This window comes from Carcharhinus amblyrhynchos, chromosome 13, assembly GCF_965287045.1.
Source record: "Carcharhinus amblyrhynchos chromosome 13, sCarAmb.v2.hapA, whole genome shotgun sequence".
Classification (NCBI taxonomy): domain Eukaryota; kingdom Metazoa; phylum Chordata; class Chondrichthyes; order Carcharhiniformes; family Carcharhinidae; genus Carcharhinus; species Carcharhinus amblyrhynchos.
The window spans coordinates 23,372,783-23,391,312 of NC_137336.1; positions in this window are offsets into that span (position 1 = coordinate 23,372,783).

Consider the following 18,530-nt stretch of genomic DNA (forward strand, 5'->3'; position numbering starts at 1 on the left):
TGATCTTATGGAGATCTATAAAATAATGAGGGGCATAGATCAGCTGGATAGTCAATATCTTTTCTCAAAGGTAGGGGAGTCTAAAACTAGAGGGCAGAGGTTTAAAGTGAGAGGGAGAGATACAAAAATGTCCAGAGGGGCAATTTTTTCACACAGCGGATAATGGCGTCTGGAACAAGTAGTAGTAGAGGTGGATGCAATTTTGTCTTTTAAAAAGTATTTAGACAGTTACATGGGTAAGATGGGTATAGACGAATACAGGCCAAATGCGGGCAATTGGGACTAGCTTTGGTGTTAAAAAAAAGGGCGGCATGAACAGGTTGGGCCGAAGGGCCTTTTTCCATACTGTAAATCTCTATGACTCTATCACCTCAATCCTCTGTTTCTCTCTCCACAGATGCCCTGCAACATGTTGAGTACACATTGCATCTTGTGTTTCTATTTCAAATTTCCAGAATCTGCTATTTTGCTTTTAGACACTTTAATGACCTATTTAACAGAAGGCTTTTCCTTAGCTGTTATAAACAGTTCTTGCTTCGAAAATGATTGAAAATAATGTTTCCACTTACCTAAAGATGCCCAGTTGGAACAAATTCAATCGGCTAGTTTTATTTTTGATGAATAGGTTGGAGTTCATTATCAGTATGTTAGTGCACAAACTGCAGTGAAGCAAATGAAGTTTATGGCCAGCATTTTACGACCTCGCTCGCAAAATCCCACCCGAGGCCAACGGAGAATTGCGCTCTGCAAGCCAGGGCAGGCTTGGCAGTAAAATTCCAGCCTATGTCCTGAATTTTCTCTCCCGAGTCGGGAGCGCAGAATCAGAAGAATTCCCAGCTCCAACAACTTGATTCCTGAGAAACAACCCCAGATTTTTTTTTTGGAGTGTGTGGGGTGCAATGCGATTTGGGTGCAATGAACCCAGAGACAGTTTGGAGATAGCATTGAATGCCGCGTGCAGAGGTGGACTGGGCAACGGGCCGACCTCAGTGATCTGGCACTTTCTCCAAGTTACAGTGGAGGCTGCCTTTCAGAGCCATACATCATGCTATTCAAGCACATTACTGGGCTTCTTATTAAAACACGCTGACAGTCCACAGTGTGCTTTGCACTGAGCTCTAAATTGAAATCTTTTAGATGAGGAGGCAGCATGAAGTTTATGTGCCTTGATACTGTCAGATAATGGGTGGCATAGTAACACAGTGGTTAGGACTGGAGCTTATAGTGCCAGGGACCCAGGTTCCATTCCCGGCTTGGGTCACTGTCTTTGCAGAGTCTGCCCCTTCTCCTCATGTCTGCATGCGTTTCCTCTGGATGCTCCGGTTTCCTCCCACAGTCCGTGTCAGTTAGGTGCATTGGCCATGCTAAATTCTCCCTCAGTGTTCCCGAACAGGTGCCTGAGTGTGGCGATTAGGATATTTTCACAGTAACTTCAATGCAGTGTTAATGTAGGCCTACTTGTGACATTAATAAATAAACCTAAAGTTAATCAAATGCGGCTTAATCATCAGTCACAATCTGCATTTGTGAAAATGGGCTTTAACAACTCTTTCCCTCCCCGCAATTCAAGGATCTTAACGTTCTATATAGTTGGGTGTGGCTAGTCACCAAGGTTCTTTTTATCACATTAGCTTGAGTACTTGCTTTGTAGATGTGAAGCAGTGCAGTTTTCAGTTTGCATTACCCTCTCCCCATATAGGTAAACTGGTTAGGAGTCCCACCGATGCTTTATTTGTGCATCGGTTTATCTAATCGTGGCTTAACTTTTCTGGAGCTCAAATTTTCTCCATCCACTGATTTCTTTGGGGAAAATTCAAAGTTCTGGTGGAATCAAAACAATTAAAAAATCTTTTGTGGTGGAATCGAAGATGGTGCTGGTGTGAGAGAAAGCTTGATCCACAGCCTTGATATGTCCCCGGTAAATTTTCCGTCCTCCCAGAATACTAGGGGTGCACTTGTCAAGTCAACTCTTAGAGTTTGGATGCAATTTAGACGCCACTTTGGGTTTCAGGCTTGGCCGCTGGCCTCCCCAGTATCGGCTAACCATTTTCTTGCTCAGTCTGTGTTGGATGGTGCCCTCAACATATGGGTCAAAAATGGGATCAGAACATTCCGGGACTTGTACATGGGCGACGTGTTTGCATCATTCCAGTAGGTGGTGGATAAGTTTGCTTTACCTGCAATGCACTTTTTCAGATATTTGCAAATTCGAGACTTTGTGTGTAGGCCGATCCCCAATTTCTGATGCTCCCACCTTTTGCCTCCACTGCCGTCTTCTTAGTGCCTCCTATTACCATGCGTGGTATAATTTATGTTTTTTATTCTCAGATTCTGTCCCAACAAAACTCTCCATCAGTGGTTAAATCTTTATGGGAACGAGATCTATGGGAGGAGTTCTCGGAGGAGGTTTGGGATATGGTACTGCATCAAGTACATTCCTCCTCAATATGTGCCAAGCTGGGTGTGGTATAGTGTAAACTCCTTCACAGAGCATATCTAACTAGGGTTAGACTCCTAGGATGTACCCAGGCATAAGCCCCATTTATGAACAGTATCGGCACGTTCCCACCACCCTCTTACATATGTTCTGGTCTTGCCCGTCACTGTATAACTACATTTGAGACTCTGGATCGGGACAGGCTGCTCTGTAGTGCCATGCCTTTAAATCGGCCGCTGCTGAAATTCCAAGTGGATTTTGTAGCTTTCACTGCACTCTTGGCAAGACGACAAATCCCTGTTCAGGTAGAAATCAGGTGCACCCCCCGACGCATTCACAGTGGGTGAAGGAGGTGGTACATACCATTAAGCTGGAAAAGATGAGGTGCATGCTACATGAGTTCTGTAAGACCTGGCAACCATTTATAGTGCATGTTGGGACGCTGCAGCTGGAGCCAGGTGAGTAGATACCCGATGGCCCCAGGACCCTGGGTGCTCCCACAGAACCAACCTCCACCAATTGCTGGACGTGCCCTGGGCCTTTACTTGAGTACACTCACCAGCTCTGCGGAGGTGTGGGGACCAACACAAGAACTTTTCTCTTTTCCCTTTCACTCTTTTTCTCCTCTCTCCTTTGCTTTCTCTCTTTCTTTTCTCCGCTCGCTAGTTTGTAGCCTGGGTTGTTTGGGTGCTCAGTTGGTTCTCCAGTGGCGTTCCTCTGCCTTTTTGTTTTTATATTATTACTGTCATTACCGGTGCAGTTAGACGGGACTTAGGCAGGGTGGGTGCTAGGGTATCAGGGGCTTGTCCCCTGGCCACGGGGAGCCAGAATGTTGGAATGTACACGCAAGCACTGCATGGATCTGTAACTGTGTTTGCTTGCTGTGTAAAATATAAGAACATTTTCATAAACATATCAAAAAAAAACTTTTGTTAAATCTTACTCTAAAGCTGTCAAAACATTTAAACAGATTTGTGTTTTCTCATTTGTTCATGCAATAGTCCCACAGTGTCAAAGGCTGCCAGACCGCAGTTCTTTTGCTGCAATGGATATCAACGATCTACTTGCAGGAAGTGATACTTAAAATGATCCTTTCTAGTCTAAACTGATTAAGAACCTCTTTCTGTTGTGAAGACTGTATTCCCACTCTGAGTATGTGTGACAGTGCACTTTATAAATTTCAGCATTATTAAAAATGTTCGTTGGGGATTTGGAGGGATTTCCTTACACAATGGCCCCTATTTTACCATTTTGATTCTAAGTGCTGGGCGGACTTGAAACTGGGAGTGTTTCAGATCTGCCTTTTAGACCCGTTCTCAGGTGCTCCCATACGCACTCTGCCTGAAAAAAATAGCAGTGATTCTGAATCGTGCTGCAGAAGCCTATGAGTGGGGCTTATCGTGCCCAAAACACGGCAGCTATGATCGGAGCCTTCAACTGCGCATGCGCAGCAAAAAAAATAGAAAAAATGCCCCGCTGCCACATCACTCCTGGGCTAGATAATGCCTTTCCCTGGCCCCACAGACATTGTCCCATCTGCACAACATAACTGACCTCCTTATCCCCCCACTCACCTGCTACCTAGACCGATCATGGTCCCCTGCCCCCTTCCCCCCACTGATCACATGCAGAGTGGAAGTGGACCCCACCTTTCCCCCCCCCTACTAATCACAGCAGAGTGGCAGTGGACCCTCCTTCCCCCCACCGATCACACAGAGTGGTAGTGGACCCCCCTGTCCCTGCCCTCTCGCCACCCTACCCCCCCATCCCCACCAGACAGCTATCTGACCCACCTCCATCGCCCCTGCCCCCACCCCACCAGAGAGCCATTAATGAAGTGACAAAATGCAAGTTTGAGTTCCAAAGTGGTGGCTTTGCATTTGCCATTGTGAAGAAGCAGCAAAGGGTTAAGTGCTTTATGGATTAAGAGGAGCATATGCACTAATTATATATGTTAATTTGCAGTAATGCTGTACCATAGTATTAATAGAAGAGTTGCTCATTTTTGTCCTTTGTCCTAAACTTATTCCTGCTAGTAAATGTCTGGTGCAGATCATTGTACAGAACAAGTACAAAAAAAGTGTGTTTGTCTAAGAGTAGCATGATGCTGGATTCTTTAATTAAGAATCGATTTATTCATAGAAGTCACAGCCAAACTTAATTTGGTACAATTGCCAGAGTATTGAGTCCTTTTGGCTTAGAAACTGGTGCATGTTTAGCAATAGGATAACCTGCTAAATCTTTCAGGGAAATCCTTTAGTCTTTACGGGCAGCTGGTTTAAGTAAGCATTAGTTCCTTGCTTATGAGCAACTCTTGTTACCCATATCTGAACTCACACCAAATCCTGTTCAACCCACATCACAGTGCTTGCAGACGTACACCAGTTTCCAATCTGATAGCAGGTCAACTTTAGAATCCTCATCCTCATCTTCGATTCCTTCCTGGCTCCACCTTCCTAACTCTGTGACCTCCTGCAGCTCTATTAGCTTTTGAGATCACTCTGCTCTTCCATTCCTGGCATTATATTTGTCCCCCATCTTAAGCTTTCCCATGACTAGTTGCCTACAGCTTGAGATGGTCCTAATTTCTGGAATTCCCACTAGAAACCTCTCTGCCTCTGCCTCCTTATTTAAGATAGTCTTTACAACCCACCTCTTTGACAAAGCTTTTGACCACCTGTCCTATATTACATTCTGTGGCTTTTCTGTCAGCATTTTAATTTGTTCTTGTTAAGTGCCTTAAAGTGTTTTGTTATGCAAAGTGTGGTATAAAACACAGGTTAAAATTGTAGGAATAGCTTTGGCTTGTTCCACTCAGATTTTCTGTATACTTCTGTGTCTGAGAGAGCAGGAAGAAAGTATGTTTTTTTTAATATGGAGCTGGAAGAGTAGGAGTGACACGCGTAAATATAAAGATTCTAAATCTTAACATCATGATTGTAATTGTTACAGTTCCAAGTTCTTGAAAATGGACATCTCTAGACACATCCTATCCTACTGGCAGAATAGATTCACCAGAGGTGAGCGTATGGTGGTATTCAGTCTGGTGGTTATGACTATGTATGTCTATTTATGTTTATTGATGTCTCCTTTTACATCCACAAGTGATTCAGTCCACCTTGTTGGCCAACAAGGGGCATACACGTAGTGGGTCATGCGAGGGTTGCTCTTGGATGTTGCTTCGAGAGTTGCCTAGTGCTTCACGTCCGTTAGTATATGCTTAATCTGGACCAACTGACGGGCAACACGTCAGCTCAGCGACTATCACTGTCTGCTGTGCAGTTACAGGGACCCCGGTTGGATCTCCGGTTTGGGTCAATGTCTGTGGGAGTTTGCACGTTCTCCCCGTGCTTGCGTGGGTTTTCTCTGGGTGGTCCGGTTTCCTCCCACATCCCAAAAACGTGCTTTTTAGGCTGATTGGTGTCAATAAATTGTCCCTGAATTGGATCCCCCTTAACCTGGCATACATATAATTCCCAAAATTTTCACCCCTTTATTGTGGAGTTCCACTAGAGGTAGACAAAAACGTTGATGATCGACAAAAGACTGGAATAAGGCACTCACTGAGCTTGTAGGGCCAAAGGGCCTGTTTCCTGTGCTGTGCTGTTCTTTGTTCTTTGTTCTTTGACTCTAGAATATGAGATGAAGAGCAATATTCACCCTTGTATGACCACTGAAGCTCTTCCAATAAAGAAGTTAGCACCACAGGTTGACACTATTGACAATGCTCTGTAATACCCTGTTCATGATGTGGATATGCCAGTGTTGGACTGGGGTATACACAGTAAAAAGCCTGACAACACCAGGTTTAAGTCCGACCGATTTATTTGATAGTAAACTCACTAGCTTTCAAGGTTTCACCTGAGGAAGAGGGAAAGCTCAAAAGCTAGTGAGTTTACTATCAAATAAATCGGTTGGACTTAAACCTGGTGTTGTCAGACTTTTTACTGTGTATACCCTATTCAGACATGACAGATAGTCAGCCTGGGGCTGCACTTGAAGGTGATGAGAAAGAGTACTCTGATATCCTTCTCCAGGGAGATATCTGGGACTGGCTATGCAACTCATTTCAGAGATTCTCTTCCCTGCAGCAGTATGTCATTGAAATTTGAAAGTAGCTAATGCAACATTTCTTTAAGAGGTTCATTTCTGCTTCACATAGGCTTCAGAATCCCTGCTAGATATTGTGCAGAAAAAATGGTTGCACCACTTGTTTGTTGATGTGATAGGGTGGATAGTCCAGTCATCATACTAAAATGAGGCCCAGGAGTTAAGGTTGCGCAAGCCTCTTGCTTGAGGCAGCATGGGGACATCGTGCTGACACCATACACACATCCCGCCACTAGATTTCACTCTCGTGAGTTAACATCAGGACTTTGTGTCCTATCACTGTGTGAAATTGTGTTCTAGTTTTCTGCTTTCATATCACAGTTTTTGTTTATCAACAAATCTCAAAGTATGGGCTAATTCTCGAATTTCTGAATATCCGACGCGTACATGAAGCCGCAAAATCCAAGTAATGATGTCTGTTAAAAGCAAATCTGCAAATTAGCTTAGCAACAAATTTCCATGATTTTTCAACACCATCTAAACACAAGATGCCAACATTATGAATACATTTTATTTCCTAGATGTTCGAACTTTGGATAAATGTCAGTATATTCCTCTAGCGTAATGATGAAAAAGTGAGAAAACTAGCCTGAACGATTCGCTAAGTAACAAATAGTTACGTGAACATCATATGATCCAGTTATCTCGCTGTTAAGATTTCTTACTAGCACCAAATATTGTCGCAAAATGAGGACTTCATAGTGTCTTGTTTTGCTTTGAGCATCAAAATGAGAGGGGTGGGCATGGGGGTTGAGAAATGATGAGTGAACATTAAAAAACCTCATCCCTTTATGTAAGAGAATTATCATTAACATGGGCTCAATTGTAATTCCCAAGAACTATCAGGTAAGCAGTAAGATGAATCCAAAATGTATTTATAGGCCCAGCTTTCAAGTCTGAATATTTTATCTCCTTTAACATGGAAAAGCCGTTGAGATAATTGTCTGAATCCTCACAGTGAAGTCTGATATCTCCTAATCCTCTACTCAGTTATATCATGTTTAACCTCCCAATCTTCATTTTCTGGCCAATCATCCTGCGTCAATTGCTCATCTAGGTTATCCATACAATCTGAAGTTTATCTTTTTGGGATTGCGAACAAAGATGATTGGGCTCTTGACAGAATGGGCCACTTTCTCTGCAATCACGAACAGACATTGAAAGTTATGATGTTGGTTCACTCTCTCACCCTGCACCATCTTTTTCCAAATCTATAAAGAAAAGAACAAGACAAATAGAGCTTTGTGCAGGTCCCGGCTTTCTTTCCTGTTCGGCCATATTAGACTATTTTCAAAAATTCGGCAATATTTCTGATTTTTGACAATTGGCACTTTGTTAGTGCAGTCATCAGTGGGTGCGAGCCCTTGCGTGTGTCCATCCCTTACAGAATCCAATGGGTTCATTCTTAGGTTTTGCTTTCCCTGTTTCAGATTTGTAACCAAATTGCCCTTCAGATTGACATAGGCCACTACCTTAGTGACTGAAGAAGTCGGTATCTTGTCTGCTTTCTTGCATTTTCGTGGAAACTTGGTGTCTGTGTCGATATGCGCAATCTTCTTGGAGATCCTCTCCACTTTGTGCCAGCAGTTTGCAGTGTTGGTGGTAACATGATGTAGAGATCAATGCTAGCATCTCCACATCATTAGTAACTGAAGGAATGATAAGTGTTTTTCGTTTTTCAATGACTTCAACTCAAAACTTGGGCTATGCTTCCTAGAAAAGAGCCATTGACCCGATAATCTTATACAGGCACAAAATCTGGCTAAGGGAATGAAAATGATAAACCCAGAATATACCTTCTTTTAAATTGCAGGAATCACAAATTGGCATAGATAGATTAAAAGTTAATTTAGGATTGAAAGTGAGTATTTATTCTTTGCAAGTAGAGTGATCAAGAAGAGTATTGGAAGTCAACATCCTGAAATTTTTTAAAAGGAAATGGACACTGTAATGGTGAGGCAATTGGAATTTATGATTAGTTTGGATGGCTGAACTGAGATGGGCTTAATGACATATGTATCACGGGAATAACTGGACTGTGTTCAACGTGTCTCTTGGATTGAATTGAAATTCACAACTCCATGTTAAGCTTAGCTGGAACATCAGAAACATTAACGTTTCTTTGACTTCATCCCCATTGCCAAGTCTTTTGTGATCTGACAGTGGTACAATCCATGTACAAAGATGACAGGCAAGAAAAGACCGGCTGGCCTATCAATCCTTGAAAAAAGGATTGTTAGAACAAGAGTAGACTATCTAGTTTCCTCAAGCTTGTTACACCATTCAATGAGATGATGAGTTGCAACATACCGTGACTCCACATACCTTTGCCCCACATATCTTAATTTCTTTGGCTAACATAAATCTAGCAATCTTGAATTTAAAAATGAACTATTATCATTTGAAGAAGAGAGTTCCAGATGTCTACCATCCTTTGCATAAAATGTTTCGTAATTTCATTCCAAAATTTGATTCTATGCTTTCAATTATGCCCTTTAGTCTTGTGTAAACTCACTTCCAATTTAACACACAGGGTCCAGACATCATCTTGGTAATCAACATTGCACTGTCTCCAAGGCCAACATGTCCTTTCTAAAGTGTGGTGTCCAAAACTACCGACAGTACTCCAGGTGTGATCTATGCAGGACTTTGTATAAGTTCAGTGTCTGACTTTTCTTTTGTATTCTTGACCTGTGTATATACAAACTAGCATTTCAATAGCCTTTATGATTATTTTCTGTAATTGTTCATAATATTTAAATAAAGCCAGTGTGCAGATGTCTTTTGCTCCTGCTGCAGACATGCAGAGAACGTATAAAGTCCATACAGACATTGATCCAAGCTGTGAATCAAACCCAGGTCCGTAGCACTATGAGGCAGCAGTGCTAACAACTGTGCTACCGTGCCATCTCACAGCAGATTGAACATTTCTGCTGTTTTAGAAAAAAATCTTAATAAACTTGAGTTGATACAGATTGTATGAATCATGAGTACAATGAAAGCAGATACTAATATAAATATCTCAAATTTGGGAACGCATCCCACCAGCACATTATAGGATTGAAAGCCTTTTGCTTTGAAATTGCTGAACAATATTCTGATAGCATCATTCCATTGATGATTATTCTATGAATCCTAAAGAAACATGCTCGTGGGGAAATCCTGCTGCCTTTGAAAGTGATGAAGTTGCTCTGTGCCAAAGTTGAAGTGTTGTTAGGAACAGTTGAACAGTACATCAGTCACCTGGTTAATGGCTCAGTGGAGCAGAAAGCAGCTCACTTGTGCTATCCTCTAATGGGGCCTATAAAGTACCTGTGATATGGAAATTGAAAGCTATCATTCCCTTGACTTTCAGGAAAAGGGCAGTGCTAATTGAAGATTGTTCCTGCAGCTCATTGATTCAAAGATGGCACACGTCGGTAACCATTTCTATGGACAACCACAGATTTTGCATGCACTGTTGGCCCTTTAGATTTCAATAGGCGTTCTTTGGTCTTAGTGGATGCTGTCATGGTTGGAAATGAATACTCTTTTAAAATTATTGCATCTGCTCTGCCCTCTTTCTCCCATGAAAGGCCAATTAAGGCCAGTGTTGAAAGATTGAAAAGAAAAGGGCTACTGTAAAATTTCCAGACTCTGCTCGGGCTTTTGTTTAATCAACTTAGATGTAGAATTTACTTGTTAATGGGGAGCAAGTTTGTTAGTAATTATAGTTAGGTGTTTTAAATATTTTATAGTTTTAAAGGTACATGTAATACCTTTCAGTAGTCCATACATATAAATTTATCTTCATATATTTTCAGAAGTTAAACAAAGAAACTTTGATGCACAGTTACAGAGTGCCCCTTTGATACCAAACATATGTTAGATACATTCCTTTAAAGCATCCAATTGTTGGAATCACAAGGCCATAAAGGAGACTTAATTGCCTCACCCAGACACCTATTAGAAATAATTGATATAAGAGTGAGTTTTAATTAGAAACTGCCTTCACAGTTTCTAATCAAAACAGAGTCGGAAAGACATTAATGTCTTAGCTAAAGAATGAGTTATGGTGTGGGGCTTAGTGCGAACTGACAAGAATTAATGGTAACATGATGACACCCCTTGAAATTGTAGGTAGTGATAAAAAGCTCAGTCATTGAATTGACAAGCAATATAGACATGTGTTTCATTATGTGGGCAATAAACAACTTATCAGATCTATAATCAGGGAATACTCTGAAAAAAAGTTGAGTTGACCACATCCCTTAGAGATTCAGTTAACCTCAGTGGAGTGCCCCAGGGGTCGGTGCTGGGGCCTCAGCTTTTTACCATTTATATAGATGATCTGGAGGAGGGAACTGAGTGTAGAGTGCCGAAATTTGCTGATGACACCAAGATTGGGGGAATGGCAAATTGTGCGGAGGGTGTGGAGAGTCTGCAGAAGGATCTAGATAGGCTGGGCGAATGGGCCAGGAAATGGCAAATGGAATTTAATGTTGGCAAGTGTGAGGTGGTCCACTTTGGTAGGAAGAATGGTAGGAAGGACTATTACTTACGTGGCGAAAAACTGCAGCAGGAGACGGTGCAGAGGGACCTCGGGGTCCTTGTGCATGAGTCGCAAAAACCCAGCTTGCAGGTGCAACAGGTGGTCAGGAAGGCGAATGGGATGCTGGCCTTCATAGCGAGGGGGATTGAATATAAAAGTAGGGAGGTCTTGCTGCAGCTGTATAGGGCATTGGTGAGGCCACAACTGGAGTACTGTGTACATTTTTGGGCGCCGCACCTGCGCAAAGATATTTTGGCCTTGGAGGGAGTGCAGAGGAGGTTTACTAGGCTGATACCGGAGTTGAGGGGGTTGAGCTATGAGGAGAGGCTGAATAAACTGGGCTTGTACTCGTTAGAGTTTAGAAGAATGAGAGGAGATCTCATTGAGACGTATAAGATGATGAATGGGATGGATAGGATAGAGGTGGAAAGACTCTTCCCGCTCAAAAAAGACAGTAGGACTAGGGGGCACAGCCTCAAGATAAAGGGGGGGCGGTTTAGAACGGAGTTGAGGAGGAACTTCTTCACTCAAAGGGTGGTGAATCTCTGGAATTCTCTGCCCGTTGAAGTGGTGGAGGCTGCCTCGCTAAATATTTTTAAGACGCGGGTTGATGGGTTTTTGATAAGAGAGGGGATTAAGGGTTATGGGGAGAGGGCGGGAAAGTGGATCTGAGCAACGACAGATCAGCCATGATCTTATTGAATGGCGGGGCAGGCTCGAAGGGCTGGATGGCCTACTCCTGCTCCTATTTCTTATGTTCTTATGTTCTTATGTTCACTGACAAGGCCATATGGCTTTTGTTGACCGCCTTTATCAATTAAGAGATACGCACGTGAGACTGTTTTAATGAAGATGCTTTGCAAGGCTACTATCAAAATAGGGACATGGTATCTGACTAAGAAATTAGAGGACAGGCTTAGGGGTGATATATTGGGGTATCCCATGAGGTATCGTGATCTCATAGATTTTTCTATTGGATCAATATGTAAAATATGTCATTTGTAACAGAGTTAATTGGATTGTGTCCAACTGACTGTGAGCTGCAGAATTTATTGAACCAGAATGATTTCCTTTGTCCAGTGGAGTGGTGTCTATGGCTATTGTAGCCCCTTGCTATCAAGTAAATAAGGACAATCTGTCAGTTAAGTATCTTGTGTTAAAGTCAAACTCAGAAGTCGAGATTTCGACACCAGTGAAGAACTTATGTTAACTTATGTTAACAGTTATTAGCAAGTTTAATTGTTATGATTAAGCAGTCACTGTTAAAATAACAAAAGAAAGATAGTACTATTAAGATCCTTTTCACAGGGTGAAAAACATTATTGAACTACAACCACCAGCTGACATGGCTGGTGTTGTTCTCTTGCATTCATGTCAATCTCCATGGGTAAAAGTAATGAAAACATTTCCATTTTTGTTCTGTATTCTTGAACTCAAATTTATTTTCATTGATAGAATTTATAACCCAATAGAAACAAAGGGAAAGATTAATGTGTCATTGTCGTAACTCAAGGTGACTTGATGCAACAAGTGACAAAATGAAAGATTTTTTGACTGAAAAGATGATGTACAACTAAGGATTTAACAGTTTAAAGTTTAAGTTTCTTTATTAGTGTCAGAAGTTAGCTTACCTTGACACTGCAATGAAGTTACTGTGAAAATCCCCTTATTCCCACACTCCGGCACCTGCTCGGGCACACTGAGGGAGAAATTAGCATGACCAGTGCACTCAACCAGCATGTCTTTCAGACTGTGGGAGGAAATCGGAGCACCTGGAGGAAACCCATGCAGACACAGGGAGAATGTGCAGACTCCACACAGTTGGTGGCCCAAGCTGGGAATTGATTCCGGGTGCCTAGCACTGTGAGGCAACAGTGCTAATTGTGTACTACCATGCCATTACAATAGCACAACTATACAGATCTACTCCCAATAATGCCCTGACTCCAACTACAATCTTCCAGCCCCAGGAATGTGCCCCTTTGCTCCCCATTGGCCTTGATTCGCAAGCTCATATTCCAGTCACATGGCCCACGCCCATTAAAGGGATCACGGTATCACACTCCTTCCCCCCCTAACTTCTTGGACTACCTATGGTAAAACAAAAAGAGAAAAGCTGCACATAGTCAAACAACAATGTTACAGAAGGGATGCCAGGGAAAGACAAATCAAAACATCAGCCCGTCCAGAGATTTGGACCCCTGTGGAACACCATAAACCTATTTGACTGGCCAATCACACAGGATCCACTAATGGAATTGACATGCTAGACATCTCTGGAGATATGCCCGTGCAGACCCCTTCCTCTACCTCAGCCACTAGAGCCAGAGGCCCCTCTCTGGGCATCCAGATCTCTAATTCATAGGCTGGTACTTATAAACTGGATGCAGGTTCTACTTGTATGACTCCTGGAGTTAGCTCAACTCTCTTGCATCAGTTGTCAACATGCTTCTTTGCTCAACAACGCTGTGGCTCCACCACCTATGAGACTGGCCCTATCTTCTCCACAACTCTCCCTGGTACCCAGGTAGGTCTGTCAGCAAAATTCCTTGCCAAAACAAGGTCATCCACGTGAAATGATCTGTCTCCTTTCTGAGTATCACAACACTCTTTCTGAGAGGCTTACCTGGCCTCCATCCTCCCTGACAAAGTTGGGGAAACTAATTCTATCTGGAATATCTACTGATATTTCATAGAAGTTCTTTGAATCCCTCATCCTGGACATTAAATGTTTCCGGCTTTATCAGTTTTAACCAGTTCTGTCCTTCAATCACCATGATGGTTAGCTGAGCTGACTGGTTCCTACGGGATATAGGTCTGGAAGGAAAGCTTGACATCCTTCCTGGACACCCCTTCCACAGACCATATACAGTCTACTCTATTATAGACTATACTCCAATGATATTTCCTGAATTAAAAAAATCTTTCACAGGACATTGGTGTCGCTGGCTAGGCCAGCATTTTTTGTTCATTCCTTATCGCCCTTGAGAAGGTGGTTGTGAGCCACCATTTTGAATCACTGTAATCCATGTATTGTAGGTACACTCACAGTGCTGTTAGGGAAGAGTTCTAGCAACAGTGAAAAAAAAGAAAAGCATTGTAGTTCCAAGTCAGGATGTTGTGTAGCTTGGAGGGAGCACGCAAATTGTGTTATTCCCAAGCATTTGGTGCCCTTGTACATCTAAGTGGCCTTGGTTGCAGATTTGGAATGTATTGTCAAAGGAATGTTGCTGCAGTGCATCTTATAGATGGTACACTGCAGGCACTGTGGTGGAGGGAGTAGGTGTTGAAGGAGGAGGATGGGGTCCCAATCAGAGATGCTACTTTTTCTTGGATAATGTTGAGTTTCTTGAGTATTGTTGGAGCCGCACTCATCCAGGCAGGTAGAGAGAATTCTACCATACTTCTAACTCATGTTTTGTGGGCGGGCTTTGGGAATTATCCGCTGCAGGGTTCCCAGCCTCTGGCCTGGTCTTGCAACCACAATATTAATAGTTTAGTATCTGGTCACTAGTGACCCCCAGAATGTTGATAGTGGGAGATTTAACAATTGTGATGCTGTTGAATGTCAAAGGGAGACGGTTGTATTCTCTCTTATTGGAGATTCCAACTGCAATCTTCCAGCCCCAGCAATGTGCACCCTTGTTCCCCATTGGCCCTGATTCACAAGCTCATACTCCAGTCATGTGGCCCACGCCTATTAAAGGAATCACGGTACCACACTCCTTCCCCCCTTAACTTTTTGGACTACCTATGATAAAACAAAAAGAGAAAAGCTGCACATAGTCAAACAACAATGTTACAGAAGGGATTTTTGTTGCATGATTCTTATTTGCCATTAAATATTCATTCATGGAATGAGGGCATCACTGGCTGGGCCAGCATTTATTACCATTCCCTAATTGTCCTTGAGTGGCTTGCTACATCATTTCAGAGGTCAGTTAAGAGTAAACCACATTGCTATTGGTTTGCAGTCATATGTAGGCCAGACCAGGTGATGATGGCAGTTTTTTTTCGCTGAAGAACATTCATGAACCAAATGGGCTTTTACAATTGTTACTGAGTGTTCTTATAAGCCTTTCTCCTGGCATTTATTGAGGGTCCTTAGCATGTGTGGGCTTTGGGTGTGCTTTTCATTCTGTAAGAGAGCGCCCTGCAAAGAAGACCTGTTTTACTCGTGCTCCTCTTTTCATTGTTATTACTGTTACTGTTCTGCTGAGTTACTGCTATTGTTAAACTTTGTTTTTCTGTAAAGAAGATCTTTCTTTCAAACAACACAATTAACTACCTTTAGTGTGGTCTCAGGTTACCACACAAACATGAATGTCCACTTTTATCTATCACATTTAACATGGTGGAATTGTCACACTAAAAGAGGGAAGGGATCCTCAATATGAAGATAGGACTTTGTCTTCACAATGACTGACCAATACTGTCATGGACAGGTGCATCTGCAAGAAGTCTCACAACACCAGGTTAAAGTCCAACAGGTTTATTTGGTAGTAAACACTGCTAGTTTTCGGGGTTTGCCCCCTCATCAGGTGAGTGGCTATCACCTGATGAAGGGGCAAACCCCAAAAGCTAGTGGTGTTTACTACTAAATAAACCTGTTGGACTTTAACCTGGTGTTGTGAGACTTCTTACTGTGTTTACCCTAGTCAAAAGCCGGCATCTCTATATCATAATGCATCTGCAGCAGACAGTTTGGTGAGGATGAGATCAGGTATGTTTTTCCTTCTTGATGGTTCATTCACCACCTGTTACAAACCCAGTCTAGCAGCTATGTCCTGTGGATTTGGCCAGCTTGGTGTGTAACGGTGCTACCAAGCCAACCATGATCCCCACCCAGAGTACATTCTGTAGCTTTCCATCCTCAGTGCTTCCTCCAATTCTTGTTCAATGGAACTGATTCATTATTCAATGGATACATCAGCTGAGGGCTGTGATAATTGGAAGGAAAGTGTGCTTTGCTTAGTGATAATAAGAAAGTGATTTCCTTGCCCATGTTTGACCTGATACGCAGAGACTTCAGGGACCGTGAGTTGATGTTAAGAACTCCTAGGGAAATTCCCTCCTGACTGTATATCACTGTGCCACCACCTCTGCTGGGTCTGTCTTGTTGGTGGTGGTGTCTGAGATACTTCATGGGACTTTATGGCCTCGCTTGTCCTGAAAACATAAAATCACACCCAAAGTCAATGGAGCTTTCTGTGTAGGCCCCTTGCCCGCTCCGATTCCCGTGACGGGCAGGGTGGTAAACTTCCGGCCATTGTCCATAAGATACGATTAAATGAGTATGACTATGTCAAACAGTTGTTGGCTAGTCTGTGGGACAGCTCTCCCAATTTTGGCACAAGCTTCCAGATAATCAGTAAGATGGTCTTTGCAAGGTTGATAGGGCTGTGTTTGCCATTTTGGTTTTCAATGCCTAAGACAAGTTGGATGGTCCATCCGGTTTTATTCCTGTTTTGTAGACTTGCTAGCAAGTTAATACAACTGAATGGTTTACTAGGCCATTTTAGAGGGCATTTAACAATTAACTAGTGTGCCTCATGGTCGTGTCCTGGGCCCAACAATCTTCATCTGCTTCATCAATGACCTTCCCTCTGTCATAAGATCAGAAGTGGGGATGTTTGCTGATGATTGTGCAATATTCAGCACCATTCAGGACTCCTCAGATACTGAAGCAGTCCATGTTCAAATGCAATAAGATCTGGACAATATCCAGGCTTGGGCTGACAAGTAGCAAGTAACATTCATGCCACATAAATGCCAGGCACTGAGCATTACCATTAAGAGACATTCTAACCACTGCCCCTTGACACTCAATGGTGTAAACGTTACTGAATCCCCCACTGTCAACATCTTTGGGGTTACCATTGACTAGAAACTCAACTGGATTCACCACATAAACACTGTGGCTACAACAGCAGGTCAGAGGCTAGGAATACTGCAGCGAGTCACTCACCTCCTGACTCCCTAAAGTCTATTCACCATCTACAAGGCACAAGTCAGGGGTGTGATGGAATACTCCCCACTTGCCTGCGTGGTGCAGCTCCAACAACACTCAAGAAGCTTGACATCATTCACAACAAAACAGCCCACTATATTGGCACCACATCTACAAACATTCAACCCTCTAATACCAACACTCAGTAGCAGCAGTGTGTACTATCTACAAGATGCACTGCATTAATTCACCAAAGATCCTTAGACAGCACCTTCTAAACACATGACCACTTCCATTTAGAAGGACAAGGGCAGCAGATAAATGGGAACACCACCACCTGCAAGTTCCCCTCCAACCACTCACCAACCTGACTTGGAAATATATCGCCGTTCCGTTGCAGTTGCTGGGTCAAAATCCTGGAATACCCTCCCTAGTGGCATTGTGGGTCAACCCACAGAACGTGGACTGCAGCGATTCAAGAAGGAAGCTCACCACACCACCTTTTCAAGAGCAACTAGGGATGGGCAATAAATGCTGACCAGCCAGCGACGCCCATGTCCCATGAATGAATAAAAATAGAACACATTGCAGTGGGCCTGGAGTCACATATTGGCCAGACCAAGCAAGGATGGCAGATTTACTCCCCTAAAGGACATCAGTGAATCACAATGGTTTTATGGTCACTATTACCAAGAGTAGTCTTTTTTTAATTCCAGATTTAGTAAGTGAATTTAAATTCCACCAGCTGCTGTAATAAGATTTAAATCTGTGTCCCCAGATCAATAGCCTGGATCTCTGGATTACTAGTCATGGTGAGATTTCCACTATGTCATCTCCCTGAGAAAAATACATTAATCCTTGTATATTGATTATTTTACCATTGCTAACAGATTATATCATCTTAACCTCAGTCATGCCTGTGTCATGGCTGTCTATAATCTCATATTATCCGGTGAAGCTAAGATCAGTGTTTCAGATTTTTCCTTCAAATTAAAATCATAGAGGGTGGAATGTTCCCATCCCGCCCACCATGGCAATTGTAGCAGGCGGGACATGGGCTATGCAAAGGTCTGTTGACCTCAAGCGGCATTTTCTGGCTTTAGACAAGCAAGGCTGGAAAACCCCACCGAGAGGGTGGGATTTTCTGGTTTTCCAGTCTTGACAATGCAGACCGCCTAGCTGCGGGTTCCCTGGCAGTGAAGGGTCTGGACAATGAGAAATGCTATTGTCAACAGCAGGACTGGAAGATTCTGCTGCCAGTGATTAATGGGCCACCTCTGCTGCCACAAAATGTACCCCAGGTGGCCAAAAAGCCCTGCCCTTTGTCTTGGAATTATCCTCGGTGCTCTGTACCCTTTTTAGGATAAAGTTATATCTAAATTTAGATTCCTAATTCCAAATACGCCCTCATCATTGATCTATAGGAAGTTAAAGTCTGGGTAGCATACTGGCATAGTGGTTAGCACTGCTGCCTCACAGTGCCAGGGGCCTGGGTTCACTTC